This window comes from Phaenicophaeus curvirostris, chromosome 7 (assembly GCF_032191515.1).
Source record: "Phaenicophaeus curvirostris isolate KB17595 chromosome 7, BPBGC_Pcur_1.0, whole genome shotgun sequence".
NCBI lineage: Eukaryota > Metazoa > Chordata > Aves > Cuculiformes > Cuculidae > Phaenicophaeus > Phaenicophaeus curvirostris.
Window position 1 is genome coordinate 6,000,652 of NC_091398.1, and position 15,926 is coordinate 6,016,577.

Sequence of the window (15,926 nt, forward strand, 5' to 3'; positions counted from 1 at the left end):
AAACATGGGGCTGAATTATCCCGAATAACTCTTTTTTCTTACACACTTTCCTTGCTGGATTAACAACGATGCTGGTTAGCATGAGAGCATCTGGGCTGCAACACTAAGGTGACAGAGAGAGTTTGATTAAAAGGTAAGTCTTTGGCAAAGGTAGTTTGGGAGCCTCAGCATTCATTGCTGAGATTATCAACTCAACTTTTCAAAGCAAGAGGCAAAACAGATCTTTGTAAGAAAGATTGCTAAAAATTGGCAGGGAGTGATGTACTGGGAGGGGACGAAGAAAAGATGGTGAAGGATAATAGACTATGGAAAATAAAAGTAATGCTGTGGTGTCTAGAGCCATTAAAAATAAATCATGTCATTCCATCTAAACCAGCTTCAGAGAAAAACATTTTAACATGCCAAATCAAGAACATACATGTGTGTATCAGATGCATTAATTGCCTGATAGGTTTCAGAGCTTGAACGTCAAGTGTTTATTTTAGAACAAGCACATAGAGTAAAAGACATCAAATCCATTAGAAGCTCTTACTTGCTTAAAAGTAAATGACATCTCAGTTGGGCTTTTGCTACCAGCAGAGCCAAAAATACCATTTAAGAAGGTGAATGTAACAAATGTCATGCAATGCAGCATGACATGCAGCAAATGGAATATTGTTTTTTTTCCCAGGGTTGTGTGTGTTTGTATGTTAGTTTCTGCAGTTTTGTGAATATTTAATGATGCTCCAGATTGCAGAAAACTGATTTCACGACAAGGAGTGACATTTTCCAAGCATGGGCACCCAAATCCAATGTCTGGAAAGCCATTAATAAGGATGAAGAGTCAGTTCCACTGCTCCACTCTCTTGAAGACTTGATCAGGACCAGAACCAAGAATGGTCCAACCTACCCAAGACACAGGTCCAATGTGTGCAGACTCTTCCTTAATGCTACAAAGGGTCAGGGCTGCTGAACCTCATGCTCCGACACCATGAATTTAAGGATGTGTCACAGTAGATCATAGTATTTGGTCTCTCTCTGCAAAGCGCACTAGCAATCACTAGTAAAAACAAATGTTCACAACCACCCATTGGCACTCCCCCTATGTACTGTGGGGGTTAGTCAAGGCTTCTGTGGATGAATATTCTTCTATGATTCTATGAATAACCATGGAGAGATAACTCTGGAGCCCAGAAATGTGATACAACACTTTTTTTTGCAGGTAGAAAAAGTAGTGAATCTAAAAGCTGGTCAGAAATCAGCCATGCCATCAAGCTCAGATGAGTGGCTTCAGCTCCCAAGGGGAGAACTGAGTCTACCAAAATCTCCGACAATCTGACAATTTGAAAGCTCTAAACTCATTGGATAACAGATTTTTAACAGAAAACACATTTAAATCAGTTAATAAAGAGGCACGTGCTTCAGTCAGCTGCTGACAAGGCTTTTCATCTTGTATGAGTTCCTCCTGCATGAGTTGGAGCCCACAGCCAGCACGGTGGGTCAGTTCAGAAGAAGACGAAGTGAAGGTAAAATGCAGATCCTAAAACTGCAGATGTGTTGACATATACAGGACATCACATAAACATACTTACTTTTCTTTTTCATACCTGGAAGGTTTTTTTTCACTAGCTTTTATCACACTGTTCGCCCTAATTCCCAAGGTGACTGAATCTGTCCTTCCCAACGCCACCTCTGGATGAAATCCCAAGGCCCTGTGAGAGATGAAGAGATGTGCACAAGGACAGGGACAGACTCTCTTGTGCAAAAGCAAATGAAACAAAAAAAATATCTTAATGCAGCAGGCTCAGCCACAGGCGATAGCTCCTGACAACAGGGTTGCTTCTTTGTGGCAGCACGCACGCACACACGTGTGGAGCCTGGCTAAATATCAGTCCTGGACCATTTGGTCTCTGCATGCATGAAAGTCACCCGGCACATGCTATTTTGTGCAGGGGTCCAGCTAACAACAAAGCAAAACATTCACTGGAAAGAAGCCAAGCACTGAGGTGGTGCTGTAAAATGTACTGATTTGGGTTGTGTTTTTTCTTAACTCAGTCCCAGCTCAGCTTAGCACCACCAAGCCCTTCCATTTTCCAAACAGGGAAAAATCTTCAGCTGCCACTCGAGTTTTCATCTGGAGTTCTTCATACAAACCAGGTGAAAAATCTATACATAAGAAAAACAACAAACAAATCCTTAATCCCCAAGTTCCACCCCTTGAGAGCTCTTTCCTCTGTGGCCTTCCCCAAGGGCACCCCATTTCCATGCAGCCCTGGAACACTGACAGCTAGGAGACATCAGGAAACAGGCAGGTGCTGACAATTTTTCCCAGGGATGCTTGTAAGCTTGGAGTCCTCACATGGCTGGTATCACCCAGACACCATTTCTGGGATGGTGAATTCAGCTCCTTTCACAGCCACAGGGAGGTCTATTTTGGTTAGCATCATCTCAGCACTGAGACCTAGGTTAGGTGACCTTGCATCCCACCCAAACCTGAGAGAGGAAGGAGCCCATGAGCCTTCAGGCGGCAGTCAGCTGTATGATCAGGATAAGGTTAATCATCTATTTGCTGCCATTTTGAAGCATAGCAACAAAGTGGCCTTTATTGGGGTTAAACATAAAGATAAAAATTCTACCTGGAAATCATAAGTAGCGTGAAAGTGCTGTTGCCCAAGATTTTTGCTAAAACTAATTTTGGGTATCGCCTGGTCAAACTTGAGGAGCAAAGCATGGCAGGTGGTCATTCCCCACATGGCACAACTCTCATTCCAGTATGGACATAGCCACCATCAGTTCAGCCTAGCTTTGGCCATAGAGTTGGCCAGAAATGCCCTGAAGTATTTTAAATGAGGGCTGTTCACTGCTGGCTTCAACCAAACCTTGGTCTCAAAAGCCACAGATGACCTCTGCAAGCTTGGATTTTGGAGATCCCTTTCAAAGCACTCATTGACAGGAGAGATTACAAATACAAATATCAGAAAGCAATGCCTACCTGCCCCATCTGGCTGGGCAAAAACCATGTTGGCTTGGGAGGAACAGACCCTTCCCATGAAGCCATCCTCTGTCTTCTTCACGCAGACTCTCCAGCAGCTGCTTGAGCAGCAGGTCGACTGCTAGACATGAAAGGCAAAAGGAGGGGTGAAGCACATCAGAAGACCCTCTTCCACAACATAGTGCTTCATCACTCAGGCACACTCTCTTCACAATGCATTAAAAATAATAAGTCTATGTCTTATCTTTAACCCTTTCTCCCATTTCTAGCACCAAATCTTTAGCCACAAGCTGGCCATCGAAACCTCAATAAGAAACCAATGCCATACATTACCAGCATTTCACTCGTGGTTTAATGGAACTGTGCAAGCTGATGTAGATTTTTCAGCTGTATCTTAATGTTTTTTTGTGGTTTTGATGCCATTCCATTCACGTTTGTAGTCTCAGAATTTGTTTTGAGCACGGTAAAGTGCACTCAGCCCTTTTATGATTTCCTGCCTTGTTTCAGAGCTCTGAACTGAAAGACTTTAGTTGCCTCCTAAATCTTTTTCCAGAACTCTTCTGTCACTTTAAATATTGGCTAGAATTTTGTTAGCTTCAAGACTTTGAAATAATATCAAAGTAAACCTCAAAGGAACATAATGCAATAAAGAGTAAGATTGCAGCTTAATTCATATTTAAATAAAGATCTTTCACTTCAGCTTGAGTTACTGAGTAAAATGACTAGGAGCAAATGGAGCTTTTAAAGGCCTTATTCCCCCAGGGGGTCCTATTTTGAAATGATTGGTGAGCCTACCAGGCAGAGGAATGCAATTGCCTTTCCATGAAAAATTCCCTACCATTGGGAAGAATAAAATTTGAAGTTCTCTAGAATCAAGGTAGACTTTTTCCTCCCTCTCTTCCTGAAATGTGGCCCTGGACAATGTTTGCAAATGGTGCTTCTTCCCTGCAAGTAGATAGAAAAGTTGTCAAAGGAGATGAGGACCTAAGCATCGATGTGCAAGACAAAACATAATGTTTTTCTTCACTTTTGTCTTGTTTTCTGGGGTGAACCACACCTTTTCTGAAATGGGAACAGGAGATATCCCCCTCCCCCCCTCCCAAAATGTTAGGTTTCAGGAAAGAAATAATGAAGTAGGGGCTGGTTTCCAACAAACCTCAGAACCTGACAGGGATTTGTAGGAGGTCGTGAAGGCAGATTCGCCCAGCACAGGTACATTTGCAAGAGCAGCCAAGCTCACAGCTCTCCTTGACTTTATCTGGAGATCTCCTTTGAAATTCACCTTTAAGCTTCATATCCTGCCGCAACACAGAGCAGAAGTGGTGATGGATTTAGCCTTCCACATACCCTCTGCCTTTATTTCTTATTTCCTATTCAAGCCCCAGGAACTGTGGGCGGGAGGGATGGCTTTTGCTAACGCCAGCAACTCCAGATCTGCCAAAACCCCAAACAAAGGCTGTGAGAAAAATATTTCTGCAGGAAGCATTTGCTGAAACATGATTCATTTCTTTCAGATAAGTCATATTTCCTCCAGCCAACACTTACAAAAGGGTTAGCCTCCCTTACCCATGCTCCAGCATAGATGATGAATATGGCCAGAGCATGTGCTTCCAGTTGAGCCTTCGCAATGCTGGCGTGCTCACGCCACGCTTGATGGTGTGACACGCCAGCATGAATTTGTTCTCATGCGAAGGTAAGTTGAGGCTAGGGATTTACACCCTTTGCTCTGGGTTCTTCCTTAGTGTCAGCATCGTGTCTACCCTCTGCACCAAGTCACGCAGCTGAAGGTGACTGTCCCCCTCCAGCTTCACACTTCCACTTCAAGCAGCATTGTTTTCAACCTGGTCTGACACCCCTGTCTCAGTCTCTGGGGCTCCTTAACCAAGTATTAGAAACAACAGGCTCCGTGGGTCATTTGCAGTTCATCACATCTTCAAGTTGCCTGGGTAGTTATTTGAAAAGAACACGCCTGCTTCACACATGGCCGCAAGATACATAATGAAATTTCCTAACATCCCTTGTTTAAGAAACCTCTTTCAAGAGTGGCCTGCCAGACTGGAGCTTGCTTTCCCAAATTAGTGATCTGGTGGAAACTCAGCAGGAACTGGGCAAGGGACCAGCTGGCATGGTCCTGGAAATGCGCGAGACAACAGCTCGCAGAGCACCGTGGGAGGTGGGAACTCGTGCCATGATCCCCTGGCCCACTTGGGACTGGTGCCAGGACTCAGCTCCAGCACCTGCACTGCTGGGTTTTGACCCTGACCTCTCCTTCTGACAGCCTTTTTCTTCTTTATGCTCGGCATAAGGAGCTGGCTGAGCATCTTCCTCTTCCTCACCTCTCTGGGCACTGAGCAAAGCCTGAGGGACTGGGAACTCCATCCAACCAGCAGGCAAGACAAGTCCCAGTGGGGTAATATACCCAAAAAGCAGAGCAGGCAGCTCGTGGGCACAGCCCCTCTCGCTATGCTGGTGTGGCTCATGCCAAAGCTGGAAGATCCCATCCATGGACCTGATCACCTTCTATGACAAAGTGACTCAACTACTGGACGAGGGAAAGGCTGTGGATTTATCTTCTCAGACTTCAGTAAAGCCTTTGACACAGTTTCTCACAGCATTTTGCTTAGGAAACTGTCAGCCTCTGGCCTGGACAGGCACACACTCTCCTGGGTGGAAAACTGGTTGGATGGCTGGTCCCAGAGAGTGGTGGGAAATGGAGTTAACTCCAGCTGGAGGCCAGTGACAAGTGGGGTTCCCCAGGGCTCAGTGCTGGGTCCAGCCCTGTTCAATGTCTTTACCAATGACCTGGATGAAGGCATCGAGTGCACCCTTAGCAAGTTTGCAGATGACACTAAGCTGGGTGGAAGTGTCGATCTGCTGGAGGGTAGGGAGGCTCCAAAGGGATCTGAACAGGCTGGACCACTGGGCTGAGACCAATGGGATGAGGTTTAACAAGGCCAAGTGCCGGCTCCTGCACTTGGGGCACAACAACCCTGTGCAGATACAGACTAGGAGAAGTCTGTCTAGAAAGCTGCCTGGAGGAGAGGGACCTGGGGGTGTTGGTTGACAGTGACTGACCATGAGCCAGCAGTGGCCCAGGTGGCCAAGAAGGCCAATGGCATCTTGGCTTGGATCAGAAACAGCGTGACCAGCAGGTCCAGGGAGGTTATTCTCCCTCTGTACTCAGCACTGGTGAGACCACACCCCGAATGCTGTGTTCAGTTCTGGGCCCCTCACCACAAGAAGGATGTTGAGGCTCTGGAGGGAGTCCAGAGAAGAGCAACAAAGCTGGTGAAGGGGCTGGAGAACAGGCCTTATGAGGAGCGGCTGAGAGAGCTGGGGGTGTTTAGCCTGGAGAAGAGGAGGCTGAGACCTTATTGCTCTCTACAACTACCTGAAAGGAGGTTGTGGAGAGGAGGGAGCTGGGTTCTTCTCCCAAGTGACAGGGGACAGGACAAGAGGGAATGGCCTCAAGCTCTGCCAGGGGAAGTTTAGGTTGGACATCAGAAAAAAATATTTTCACAGGAAGGGTCATTGGGCAGTGTTAGAGTCTGCCCAGGGAGGTGGTTGTGTCAGCTTCCCTGGAGGGGTTTAAGTGACAGGTGGATGGGGTGCTGAGAGACATGCTTTAGTGTTTGATAGGAACGGTTGGACTTGATGATCCAGTGGGTCTTTTCCAACCTAGTGATTCTGTGGGGCTAGCCACAAATCTGCCACAACGTTTCCTGAGCCTTGCACATGGCCAACCTTGGCCACTCTTTAGCCGCAAAATCCATCCAAGGTGAGGTTTCTGACCTCTGTATTTGGTGTGCTTTATCTCTATCACTTTCCCCTGGATGCCTCTGGCCTCAACCAGACCAAATTTCATCAGAGCTTCCTCTATGCAACAGTGACAATCACAGCCAGGGTCTGTTCAGTCACCACCTGCCTCACCAATGCTGTCTTCCCTCTGATGGCCTTGTGACACCAGGCTGTAGTACCTGGTGGACACATACTCTCCTGGAGAGCGCAAGGACATCCAACCACAGGCAGCTCCTTGTGATTCAGTGTGAGTGACGTGTACCAAGACATCGTGACCTCCTGCTGTCCTTATGGCATTCTGAGCACCCTAGGTGGGATACCAGGAGACGTGTTGCCTGGAGTGGGGACAGGAGAACACAGTGATGATGTTTTCTGCTTCAGCCTAGAGAGGGGTGGATGTGGTTGTGCCTGCATTCAATTTTTAACAATGTGGCCATGAAGGGAAGCTAATTTCCTTCCAATTGAATTTCTATTTTATTTTTTCCCCAGGGACACATGAAGTCAGAGGAGTTGGCTGGAGAGATGTTAGCATGAGTTATTACCTACCTCATTCTGCCTGCAAGCAGGTCTCCTGCGACCCCTCACTCAGCAGCAACAGGGCTGCAGTGTCAGCATCAGCTGCATCCAGGCATCACACCCTGTGCCACCACCAAGCATCTCTGGGCACGTTCCCACAGCTGGGGACATCTGGTTCCAATGGCTCACTCATGCCAGAGTTCAGGCTTGTGCTTCAGTCACTGGTTACCACCACAGAGCATCTTCAGGGTGCAAAGAGAAGCTGAGCGACTGAGGTGGTTTGCATAACCTGAAAACCAACAGAGAAATGAATACACACCAGATTTTGAGTCCCAGCATTCACGCAGTACGGCAGTGAATTGGGGTGAGATTTGTCCCTTCTGGAGAAACAACCCTGAGCACTACCCTTCATAGGCACAAGAAGGAACTGCGAGCTGGAAGGGACGGATGCTGAGGAAGAAGAGTATTAGCATGCAGTGCAGAAAGGAAGGGAAGCAAAGACCCACCTGCTCTCACAAGCCACATGTCACTACCTCAGCATGGAGGTGGATGGCTCATTCAGGCTTTGCCTCAGACCCATTTTCCATATGCAAAGCGTTGTTCTCAGGCTACAGTTTCGTTTATGTTAAACTCTGCTTCTCTGCACTGGAACTTCAGCACTGTCTTTGTAAAGCCCATACTTGTTAATGCTGCATTAAAATAGAATTACATCAACAATGCCAACAATTTTGTTGCAAATACTGCAGAAGCACTGTGTTCCTGCTAAATGAGTGAGAAGATGGTTTATGCTATGCAAACCTGCCTCTTCTTGCCGGTCACCTGCAAGAAGTTCCTCCAAACGTTCATCAGACCCGCAGAGCTCTTACTCTGCACACCTCCACCACCACCTGGGATGAGCAGGATCAAAATGCTCAGTGGATGTGTCCCTGCCTCCTATTATAGAATCATAGAATCACCAGGCTGGATGAGACCCACCGGATCATCGAGTCCAACCATTCCTATCAAATACTAAACCATGTCCCTCAGTGCCTCGTCCAGCCTTCTCCCCTCCTGTGCCATATGGTGCATGGGGTCTCCTCTATCTACACCTCTTTCCTCCCTACAATGGATGAAGGGATATTAAGCAAGAAAGAGCAGAACACAAAAGCAAAAGCTCTCTGAACAGAGGCTGCAGCACACACATGCCCAGCCCTGTTAGGGGCAGCAGCTCAAGGCAGGATGGGGGGAGTACTGCCCCAGCGTGACAGCACAGAATGGACTTGGAACGGCTGCCTCTGGTACAACTCTACCGGGCTGTAATCAGATCTTACCCCAATGAACCTCATGCTGTGACATGTTTATACGACCAGACCCTTTCCCCTTCATTAGTATTGGGGTCGGTAGAAGCCAAAGGTCAAGCTCGAAGCTGATGATTTCACTTCTAAACAAAGCCATCACCTCCCTCTACCTTCCTCCTCAAAGAGCTTGGCTCATAAATTTTCATTTAGTACCACCAAGCTGACTTTTTTTTCCTCTCCTCACATTCTCCTTAACAAGAGGGATATTTCATCCCCCCAAACCAGAGGGCAGTTCCTTACTACCCTGAGCCCCAAGCTTTTTGGAACATTTTGCCAGTATCCTGCCCTGTGCTTCAGTTTACAAAGTGCCAGTCAGGATTGCTAGAAAAATAAAGGTAGCAGAGATGTGAAAGCTCACGGCTGTCTCTCGACAGATCAGCAGTCCCACTGCCTGCCTTTAACTGCTCTGCCACCCGTGTTCCCACAGCATCAGTGCCCTGTTTGACACGTTGGGGGATGGGAAGTGCAGAACCAAACCCCACTGTCAGAAATGCACGTGCTTAATTCGCTTTGAAGAGAAAACAAGGGAAAAGTGGAAAATGCAGCTGGCTTTCAGGTTTGCTGCTTGCACTCATTCATATCCTGGAGTCTGGCTAAATCTCAGTGTCAAAGAGCAAACCAAACTGCATGAGCCAAAGTGTTTCTCCTTGGGAAACCGCATGACCCAGAGAAATGGTGCTTGCTGCAAAGTTCCTCTCTGCTCTGCTGCTGTGGACAGTTCTGAGTCTCTCAAAAGGTTCAGTCTTTCTAATGCTCTACAGATACTACGCTCTCTTATTGCACCTTTTCAGTGATGGTTCTCGGCGCTTGCTCATCTAGCAGCACCATCCTGCTTTGAGGGAGGTTTCAGAGCTCAGCTGGTGAGGGAAAATGAATTGGCTCCTGTACTACAAGAAGGAGGCAATTTAGACAGGCAGCCTCAAAAGAGGTCAAGGTATTTAGGTGCTCAATTCAGATTTGCTCGTGAAATGCCCATTGGGACAACCTGACCATTCCTGGAGCTGAATGTACTTTCTGCCCTGGAGCTTCAGCTTCACATCCCTCAAGGGGTGACCATTAGAAACATTCTTGATTGTTTCAGCTGAATCTCAACTCCCATCACCCACGCTGAAACAGGGCAGTTCAAAACCAGGGAGTGATTTCTGAGTCATGGAGCCTCTGAAGTCTCATGACAGTTTCAGGCTAGGGTTGTACACCTTTCTGTGTCAACTTGGCCATGGACCAAACCTTTCTGGATGACTCCTAGCAGCTACTGCAGTCCCTGTGTAGCCCAACGTTTTTATTTAAGCCTGAGTGAGACACGATCAATGTGAACGGTGGCCTCTCACAACCCATGATGAACTTGCTAACATTACATATAATTCCACTCTCCAGCCAGGAGTAAATGTGTGCAACCCCCATCTGGTGGGTGGTCATGCCAAGCTCAGCCAGATCTGCTTTTCCTGCCCAGTCATCCAGGGCTGTTCAGGAAAGTTTCCCCTGACCAGGTCATCTTCACCTCCCTAGACTAGCTCAGTGTGAAGGACAGTGCCTGTGGGGTGGTGCCATCGTGTGGATACAGCTGCAATGAAGAGGAGGAGGAGAGGTGGGAGGAAGAACGCTGGGAAAAGGACAAATCTGGCCCTGTTCAAGTAGGGTCCTAAGCCTAGTTCCCTCCTTGTGATACCTGTGAGCTTAAGTGAGACCATGCTGCTTCCTCCAGCAGGCTGAATAAATGCAACAACAGCAGAAGCACGTGTCACCTGCACTGTATCTACCCTATGACATTTCCTGGTGCTGGGCACAGATCTTCAGAGGGAGTTTCCCCAGATAATGCTCTAATGAAAGCAGCAGCATTTGAGATTAAGAAAGAGATTCGCTTTGCTGGAAAGGCTCAGAAGCTGAAATGGAGCTGCAAGCTGTACCTACCTTATTCAGATTTTCACGTTTGGAAATGGGGCTGGAACACACTCATGCGTGTATCATCCAGGATCTCCAGGACTGCTTGGTCTACCAACACAAACATACTTTTCAACCTGAAGGAAAATTAGACTGTGGGTTTTGGCTAATAGCAGAGGATGGGTTCTTTGCTCTGGGCTTGCATCCTGTCCTGGAAGTCACACAGTCCCAAACCTCCAACTTTCTTGCAAAACTGAAAAGCAATCCCAGCCCGGGATAAAAATAAAGTGTCCATGGGGCCCTGTCACTCTGGGGTCAACTGATGCAGTGGACATGCAATCAAGTTCCTTCACGTAATCTTTCTACCGCCTTTTACAGGCTGAATCTGAAACGGAGCCAGATGACGAGCAGGGGGGACAATGTATCATGAAGCTGGGGTTTCCTTTATACAGTCAGAATCCCAAGCCAAGTCCTGCTGGCTAGGATGTTCCCATTATCTTGCAGAATAGAGAGCTGAACTCCAATGGGTTCCTTCCAAAACCCCATCCGCTGTGAAGCAGAGCAACCTGCACCGACTCAACTCTTCATTCCTTCTGGGACAAGAAGAGGGGACAAGCTTGGTCCACAAGAGGGGGAGGAAGTCTTTGAAGACCCTGTCCAGGCTCTGCTCAGCCTCCCTCTCTTCGGAGGAGGCAGTTGTGTCTCCGTACTGACCTCTGCACCTCCCACACACACGCTATGCCTGTCCACCCTTGTCATGTTTTTGGCTCCCCCCAAGTTCACACTGCCAAGGACATTGCAGAGTGCTCATAGCATTGGAGCAGAGTGAATTCTCACTTGCAGGAGCACTGTGTCTGCCAGGATGGCCCTGGAGGAGCTCTGATTTTTGGCTCTGATTTTGGAAGAGCTGGCCCTTGGGGACCTCCTTGGATGAAGTGCAAGGGACACACAAGTGGCTGGCACTCAACCCTGAATGCCTGGACAACCCACACTTACACTGTGCTGGTGTTGTGGGCTGGACCACCAACCTGTAGATGCAGGTGGAATCTCATTCGGCAACCCATGAGGGCACATCCATCCTTATCTATCTGGCGCCCTGTTCCAGCCGGGCTTTGCAGCATGTGCATGACTGCATCCAAGATTTGTTAATGACCCAACCCCATATTGCTGTTTCAAATTAAATGGTTCCCAATGCTATACACTGTTATTTGGGAAATGTATGAATTTTTCCCATATGTCTTTGACCTATAAAATGAACATCCCTCAAAACTGAAAGGTTATTGCCAACTACGACGTGTTTTCATTTTTCGTCTTTAAGCACATTTCATGGTTTGCCAAACTCAGGAAAGTGCTTCAAACACGTGCCAAATAGGACTTATGCACACACTTGCATCTAAGCACATGCTACAGGCCTGTGCTGGACTGAGATGCTTTCCCAAATTGGTGCCAAAACCCATCTTCCTCTTCCTTAACTCCTAGATTCTCAGATTCCATCCTCAGCTTTATTGACAATCACCTACAGGTGAAATTTGGCTTGCAGATGTGCAGCTCCTACATTGCAAAGAGCAGCTAATTTTTTGGGCATTACTGGCTGGGGGTTTGGGAAGCTATAAAAAGCCAGAGTACGAAGAGGTGAGTAATATTTTTTTTAATGACTGTTTTTAAAAATAAAACAATTTGAAGAAATTTTATGGAGTGTCTTGTTTTAACAACAACGAAGTCTGGCAAAAAAATCAGCATGGCATATTTCAGGAGTTTCTAAATTAAAACTCCGCAAGTATTTTGGTTTGAAAAGTCTTTTTTTTTAAGCAATTATGATATAAAGTAGTCAGTGTCCAAGTAAAATATTTCATTTCAGGCAGACTGAAATATCTCACTTGACAAAGAGTACATGGGGGGGACTTTCTATTATTATTTTAGTTTACCAGAAATGTCTAAAATTTCATTTTTATGTTCATCCTAAATCAATATTTCAACACTTTGACATGCTATTAAAATAGAATCATATAATCACCAGGTTGGAAGAGATCCATCAGATCATCGAGTCCAACCATTCCCATCAAACACTAAACAATGTCCCTCAGCGCCTCATCCACCTGTCACTTAAACACCTGTAGGGAAGGTGACTCCATCACCTCCCTGGGCAGCCTCCAACAGTGCCCAATGACCCTTTCCATGAAAATTTTTTTCCTAATGCCCAGCCTGAACCTCCCCTGGTGGAGCTTGAGGCCGTTCCCTCTCGTCCTGTCCCCTGTCGCTTGGGAGAAGAGGCCAGCACCCTCCTCTCCACAACCTCCTTTCAGGTAGTTGTAGAGAGCAATGAGGTCTCCTCTCAGCCTCCTCTTCTCCAGGCTAAACACCCCCAGCTCTCTCAGCAGTTCCTCATAAGGCCTGTTCTCCAGCCCCCTCACCAGCTTTGTCGATCTTCTCTGGACTCCGGAGAAGTCCATGCTCATATATCTGCAGATATTGTGAGAGCTGGAAACAGAGATAGGTAAATGAAGAGGGAATACAAAAGTCCACAATGATAAAGTTTGTCTTTAAGAACTTGCCAGTCATCCAGGAGGAATTCAGTCTGGGTATCAAAAGACAAGGGAATCTGTACTCCGTTTCCAGGAAAGAAACATTGCATTGTTGCAAGGAAAAATACCGGATGGAGACAAGTCCCCTTCCCCCTGAGCTTTCAGCATTCCTACCTGCACAGTTAAATCCTCAAATCAAGCCTCTTCTGCAGCTTGCCTTTCATCTCAGCAGCACGACTCTCGGCATGAAAGAAAACCTGTACTCTGTCTCTACACATTTCTGACATAGTTGCGCCGTTAACCCACTGAATGCAGTTCTCACAGAAGATGTCTGAGATGGGGAGCAGATGTCTGAGATGGGTAGCTTCCTCCTTGTAAGCAGCCCTTGACTTTTTAAGGCACTGTCTCCATTCAAAGATGCCAGACAATGACAGCGAGGCTTTGCAGAGAAGTGTGTTTAGTTCATGACCATGCACAACTTGCATCACCATGGGACCTTAGGAAAAGCTACCATGATGCAGGATATAAAATAGATATAAAATGATGAGGTTCAAAGCACATGGCAATCCCTCCTGTGGGAGCATAACACAGTGCACAGCCCAAGAAAAGCAGTGGTGGCGGCTCTGGAGAAGCTGCCTGTGGTGGCCAATAAGTTAACCAGCCTGGGCAGAGTGAGGAGCATGCACCCATGGAAGCGTGCACACACCACTTTCCTCTGCTAGGATCATTGGGCACTGGAACAGGCTGCCCAGGGAGGGGGTTGAGTCACCTTCCCTGGAGGTGTTTAAGGGCCAGGTGGACGAGGTGCTTAGGGGCATGGTTTAGTGTTTGATAGGAATGGTTGGACTCGATGATCCAGTGGGTCTCTTCCAACCTGGTGATTCTATGATTCTATGATTCTATGATCCTTCCCTTCCTGCCCCTCCTCAGTCCCAGCCTCCTGAGTTCTGGGATTGTTTTTATCTTCTAACCCACCCCACTAAGCCAAAATGCCCATTGCAGAGCCCCGTGTGTTTGCCAAACTACCCCTCTAGTCTTTGTTGACACAGGAGACTGGTGATGGCAGGGAGTACAAGAACCACTCTTGGTGTCTGCAGCTCTGACTCCATCTCCCCAGACAAGCATTGCCCTCAAACACAACTCTTAGAGTGAAGACGATGCTGGTCTTTGTGTGAATTAAAGTTCAGCAAGATAGAGGTCAGGCAAATTCATTTTGTGAGCCCCATTGTCAGCCCTGGTTCCCCTCTCCTGAGACCAGTCTGAGCACAGAGCTTCAAGACTGCTCTAAAAGACATCAGCACAGTGACCACTGAGCATCCCACCTCTGAGCCCAGTCTGAAGAGGGGGCTTCCTTAACAACGTGCTCCCCCGGGCAGTGCTTTGGAGGTGGTACACACCGTGCAAAGAGCCTACATCACCAAAGCAACCAGAACTCTTCCACCCATATGGCTGTTATACAAGATGACCGACCAAGATGGGGCCGCCCAAATCCCATTTTTTGATCCTTGAGAAGTTTGGTCACTTCTGAAATCAATTAAAAATGAAGAGGCTTTAACAGGGAGTTGAAAGAGGCAGTAGGGAGGATCACTTATTTTTATTCCTATTGTCAAATGGTAAAATTGTTCTCTTGTTTAAGATGTCAAAGGCCTGTGAAGCAAACAAACAAAGCCCAAAGCGCCAACTTCCCAACACCCGACCACAGTGAGACATTCATGGACACAAGGAAATAGGCTGCAAAGCTTGCAGAAAAATATAAACCTCCCTGAGAAGGGCTCTGCCAAATTTAAGGGGTAAAAGAGGTTACGAGCATTTGTGGGAAACAGTGCTAAAAGAGAAGGATAAAAGAGACACAAAACCAGAGAGGAAAGAGCAGAGGGAGAGAGGACTGGGGCTAGGGCTGTGCCAGTCAGGAGGGATTTGGCCGGATGATGGTTTTACTGCATTTAGATGTGTAATTTAAATGTGTACTTTAATTAATTCTAGTAGACTACACCAAAGTCATACTTGCAACTCCCAGTGCGCTAATTACGGAGAAGAGGCGGACAGTGACTCATGTTGGAAACTGCCCAACTTCCAAAGGGGGGGAAAAAAAGAAAAAAAAAGAAAGAAAGAAAGGAAATAAAAAAAAGAGTAATTTCAGTGCTCAGGCAACCACGATGGTCCCCAGACTCACACTGGGAGAGAGGTCAGGGCAGGCATGGTTGTGGGGCAAGAGTGCTGTCCAGGCTGTTCCCAAGGAGGGCTACGAGGGGAGAACCCCCTGGGGGGATGCGGGATATGTGGGTACCCAGCTCTGGGTGTGCTCTTGGGGTTGAGTTTGCCCCAGCATCTCCCTAGCCATGCAGGCAGGGCAGCTGATTCCCTTGGTGCCAAGCCCATTCCTTGGAGGCAGGGATGCTGCCATCCTAGCAGAGATGCCCTTTGGAAGACACAGGTAAGGTGTGCCCAGGCCCTGGGCAGGACATTCCTCCTCCCTGATACTACAAACCCTTTCTGCCAGGTGGTGAAATGCAAAAGGGCAGGAGCAGGATTGTTAAGTGCCCCTGCATCTAGCCCTGCCTCTACCACCACTCTGTCACGAAGCCCGTGTGCTGCTTGGCTTTCGAAGCCAACCCCAGCTGAAGCGCTGGAGCCGTGGTCTTGGAAGAGACACATATGAATCCCACCAGCTCTGGGTTACGTGAAGGCCAGGTCTGATGGGTCAAAGAGGGAAAAACAAAGTCACAGACCCTATGCTAAGCCTCAGGCATCCCGCTCAGCTCCTGCATGAGGACATGCTCCCTTCCCTCCATTTGTGCAATAGTTAGCAAGAAGGAGGTGCACACAAACACATTCACATGCAGATGTTTGCTCAGCAATGATTGCTGCCAGCTCTGAAGCATCTCTCAGGGCGACAGGGAGAAA